The sequence below is a fragment of the Bos grunniens genome, chromosome 20 (genome assembly GCF_055505025.1).
Source record: "Bos grunniens cultivar Pamir isolate PY7600 chromosome 20, Bosgru_T2T1.0, whole genome shotgun sequence".
Taxonomy (NCBI): domain Eukaryota; kingdom Metazoa; phylum Chordata; class Mammalia; order Artiodactyla; family Bovidae; genus Bos; species Bos grunniens.
The window spans coordinates 55760089-55765314 of NC_141184.1; the positions used below are offsets into that span (position 1 = coordinate 55760089).

The 5226-nt window shown below is 42.5% G+C and overlaps 1 long non-coding RNA gene across 1 annotated transcript; it reads left to right on the forward strand.

Moving 5' to 3' along the window:
- Positions 1-537: 537 nt before the first annotated feature.
- Positions 538-4760, forward strand: LOC147350432 (uncharacterized). Its single transcript, XR_015148848.1, has 2 exons — positions 538-626; positions 1517-4760. It is a non-coding gene; the product is annotated as an uncharacterized LOC147350432 (long non-coding RNA).
- The last annotated feature ends 466 nt before the right edge of the window (positions 4761-5226 follow it).

Sequence of the window (5226 nt, forward strand, 5' to 3'; positions counted from 1 at the left end):
ATTTTAACTTTTAAAGTTTTACTTTCCTCATGTTTTAAATGGAAACAGTAATATCTGATTTTTCTAAATTGGTCAATAAAGATCAAAATAGATACTGCAATGCTAGTATTGTACTATATAAACAGAATTTGGTGAATTTCTTTCCCTTTTCATTTTAAAACTATTTAAAAAATGAGATTCTCTGGTCAGATTACACAGGGAAGAGAATTTCCAGGATAAAACCATTTCCTCTACTAGTTAAATTTAACATTTGCTTTAATTATGGTATAAAACTTAGCTATTAGCTATTAAAAAGCTCAGTTAGTAAGTAAAAGTAATTATTATTGTAAGATACTACATGTATCCAGAATAAGACAGTTAATATTAAAATCTTCACATTTATACTATCTCTGTATCATATCTTGCTGTGTTATAAATATTATTTTATTAAGTGCATTGCTGATTTGTGGGGAAAAAAATATTTGAGAAACTTCCAAGTACCATACAATGTGAAGCCACCCTAGAAGACAAGAATTTTGTCCTTATCTTCTCTTCCAGTGAGGAAGTCAGGCATGTGAACTAAAATGACAGTGCAATGGGATATGTGCCTTTGCAAAGCTCTCTGTTTCTACTGCTAATTTGCCCAGGTGAGTAACTAAAGAGTCAGCACTGGTAAATGAACTTTTCTATTTTCCTCAGGTTGATGGAGAAAGAAAAACCAGCATATTAAAGGTATAGTGTTGGGGGTAAAAAAACACTTTCATTATCAACAGAATTATGTGTTGTTTGATATGGCTGGGACACAGTGTATGCAGAAGAGTTGTGAGTGATTAAAGAGTAGCCAAGGGATCAAATTACTAAGTGCCATATATACCATATTAACATTTGGTGTAATGTTCATGAGAGAAGTAAATCATCTTAAAAATTCATGTCACCATTTTCAAGAGATAATATCTTGCCTTGGGGTTCTCTCAAAGTGGAGCCTGAGATAAGGGGTTTGGTGCAGGTAGTATACTTGGAAGTTATCCCAGGAATCAGGAGGAAAGAATGGAGGAGAGTGGGACAAGGAAGGAAGAAAGCCAAAAGTAATTATGCTGCTGATGTTTGCTGCTCTAGGAAGTACAGGGTCAGTTCTGCAGGGATCTCTGAGAAACTCAGAGAAGACTTCCAGAATGATCCATCTAAAGAACAAGGGCTGGGACGTGTGTCTACTGAGTATTTCCCCAGGGAACTCCCCAGACTATCCATACTGTATCTGCCAATTACCTGAGTAGTCACCACAGCTTCAAGAAAGCTCCAAAGCAAAAAAGTGAAAAGATAATGGATGTATTTAGAATGGAAGTATATGCTACAACCACGAATGAAATCTGAAGAGGATCTGAACTCATTTGCTGCAGATGAGAAAACAGAGGTAGCACAGAACCTAGGTTTTAGTTACATTGCAGTCCACCATGGATATGTTTTGGTCATGAAATTTCTACTTGCTTTCCAGTTATACAAAAGCAATTATTGAAAATGTTTTCACTTTGTTCATTAGGTTGGCTGGATTCTCTGAGCAGCAGACACCAAGATGGGATTAAACATGCGAGGGCTTTATTAAGGAAAGGCCTCCAGTTAGAAAAAGAGAGGGAACCACATATCAGAAAAGCCATGAAGAGTAGTATCACCAAGATGGTAACCTTGGGCATTCCTGATTTTGCTCTGCCTCATAAGAACAGCAACGAAAAACTATTCATGGATAAGACACCATTAAAATAATCCTAGAACTTGAAGCTGAAGCAACTCTCTGCACCATAGGAACCAAGACAGACTGCATTAGAAAGGTAAGAGGAATGGCCAAATAACGACCTCATGACTCCTTCCCTAGGTCGGCATAGCAGCACACCAAGAGGTTTCCTCTGAGCCTACATTTCCTCTGTAGGAAAGAGAGCCCAGGGTGACGTCAGGCTCTTACAGCATTGTGGATTGCTGTGCTGGAGTCTTTACTCTGGTTTCACTGCATGGGGATAACCCAGGGAAATTCCACAAGGGAATCTGTGGGACTCAGCCACCAGGAACCTGATTGACGCTGAGAGAAGAGGAGAGCTTCCAGCAGCCAGCCCCGTTACTACCAGCAGGGCTCAAGTAGTAGCCCCAATAAGGGGTTTTGCTCATCTGTAGAGTCAAGTCAGGGAAGAGTCTGACCAGGGAACTTGGAAGGGCAGGGACAGCTTAATTCAGGTGCCCAAACAGGGAATTCCACCGGTTCTAGAGCCTGGTCTGTCTACAGCCTGGCAGGAGCCTGAGCCATAGCTCCGACTGCTGTAGAGCATGGTGCTGAGCCCTCTTCTGACAGGAGGACTGGTGAGAACACCTGGAAACTACACAGCAACTGTTAAGTGGAGAAGCACGTGAATAGAGCTGTTGGCCCTCAGAACAAAGGCAGTACCAGGTATGGAGGGTTCCCTTGCTATAGCCAGGTAGGGATGTTAATTCCTACCTCTTCCATCAACTGTAAATCATAGCTCCTAGCCCCTCCCAACCAAAAAGCCTTTTAAAAAAATTTGGAGTTGCCAGAAGTAGGCCCTTCCTGTTCCAGCCAGGCCAGGGCCAGAGTCAGCCCTGCTCATTGCAGAGCATGGGCCCCCAGAGAAAAGCCAGTGGCCCTGTTTAACCAAGGAACTTGGGGCATGAATTGGCTTGAGTTAAGCTCACAAAGAGAATTCAGCAGCCTTGAAGCTGCTTTTCCTACTGCACCCAGGCAGGGTAATGAATTTGTAACCCTACTTACTGCTGAATACAGCTTTCAGACCACCTGACTGGGAAACTTACAAGAACACATGGGGAGCTGTGTAGTCCATTAAACAACGCTGGTAACAGTGGCAAGTAGCACGGCCGCAGCTTTCCCTGTCTGCAGAGCAAGACCAGTGCTCACCTGACAGGATATTCAGTGCACACTCTTACCTGATTCAGGATACAAAACAGTGAGTTGTGCAAGCCTTGGGTCCCATTCCTGCTGCCCTGTCAGGGCTGGGAAGCAACTTATAGCCCTGCCTACTGCCAAGTGTAGTACCCAGTCCCCACTGTTTAGTATGCCTGGCCAGAGAATCTAGGCAACTACAAAGCCAACAGTCACAGGGACTGCAGGGAACCAAGCCAGCAGTTCTATCAAGCTGTTCTCAGCCAGTGGCACACCACTCTACCCACAATCTCAGAGCCTGAACAGTTGCTTTACTCAAAAATAGAACCTAATAGAACCATAAGTTGCCCAAGGATGTTGCCAGCAGACATGTCCAGAAGCCTCAGCTGAAGTTACTGGTGAAGAACTATCTCTGCCAAAGTGAACCTACAAAGTCTAGAAAAGGAAACTTATTCATATGTACAGACACCAAGGTAAGGAATCAGGGATCATAAAAAAATGAGGTAATTATGACAGTGTCAAAGGAAACTATTTAATAATAAATCTCTAATAACCTAAAGGGCTATGAACTATCAGATAATTCAGAATAATTCTTTAAAATGTTTAGTGAACTCTAGGAACACATACACAACTAAATGAAATTTAAAAATAATGGATGAAAAAAACAAGAAATTTAACAAATTTAAACCATCAAAGAAAACCCCAGAAATTCTACAGCTAAAAAAATGCAGTAACTGAACAGAATAATTCACTAGAGAGCTTCAAAAGCAGTCTTAGACCATTAATAGGATTAATAGGCAGGATCAGCAACCTGGAAGATAGGACATTTGAAATTATCCAGTCAGAGGAACCAAGGTAAGGAATCAAGGATCATGAAAAAATGAAGCAAATGAGAACACCAAAGGAAGCTATTTAATAATAAAGGTCTAATAACTGATACTAAAGATCTATGAACTATCAGAGAATTCAGAATAATTCTTTAAAATGTTTAGTAGAGGTGGCTGCGTGGAGTTGGAGTGGCAACTATGCAGCGCTAGAGCAACTTTGAGGAGATACCCCATGTCCAAGGTCAAAGGAGAAGTCCCAGCAAGATGGTAGGAGGGGCGAAATCACATTTAGAATCAAACCCCATACCCGCCAGAGACATCAGAGGGCCCAAACAAACCTTGTGCACACCAGGACACAGGGACCAAGACAGAACTGTGTTTGAGTGTCTCCTGTGGAGGGATGGGTCAGCAGTGGACCTGGGTGTGGCATAAGCCCTCTTGGAGGAGGTCACCATTAATCCCACCATAGAAACAACAGAACTTACACAGGACTGGGGAAACAGACTGTTGGAGGGCACAAACAGAAACTTATGCACACCAGGACCTAGGAGAAAGGAGCAGTGACCCCCACAAGAGACTGACCCAGACTTGCCCATGCGTGTCCTGGAATTGCCAGCAGAGGTGTGGGTCGGTGGTGGCCTGCTGCAGGGTTGGGGGCACTGAGTGTAGCAGTGTATGCATGGGACCTTTTGGAGGTTGCCATTATCTTCATTACCTCCACAATAGTTGGGACCCAGATAAATAACAGGGAGGGAACACAGCCCCACCCATTAACAGAAAATTGGATAAAGATTTACTGAACATGGACCTGGACCATCAGACAAAGACCAAGTTTCCCCCTCAGTCAGTCTCTCCCATCAGGAAGCTTCCATAAGCCTCTTATCCTTCTCCATCAGAGGGCAGACAGACTGGAAACCACAATCACAGAAAACTAACCAATCTGATCACAAGGACCACAGGCTTGTCTAACTCAAAGAAACTATGAGCCATGCTGTGTAGGATCACCAAAGATGGGCAGGTCATGGTGGAGAGTTCTGAAAAAATGTGATCCACTGGAGAAGGGAATGGCAAACCACTTCAGTATTCTTGCCTTGAGAAACCCATGAACAGTATGCAAAGGCAAAAAGGACACTGAAAGATAAACTCCCCAGGTCGGTAGGTGCCCAATACAATACTGAAGAAGAGTGGAGAAATAACTCCAGAAAGAATGAAGAGACGAAGCCAAAGCAAAAACAACACCCAGTTGTGGATGTGACTGGTGATAGAAGCAAAGTCTGATGCTGTGAAGAGCAATATTGCATAGTAAACTAGAATGGGTCCAGGTAAATTGGAAATGGTCAAATAGGATATGGCAAGAGTGAACATTGACATTTTAGGAATCAGCAAATTAAAATGGATGGGAATGGGTGAATTTAACTTATATGACCATTATATCTACTACCATGGGCAAAAATCCCTTAGAAGAAATGGAATAGACGTCATAGTCAACAAGAGTCCAAAATGCAGTACTTGTATGCAATC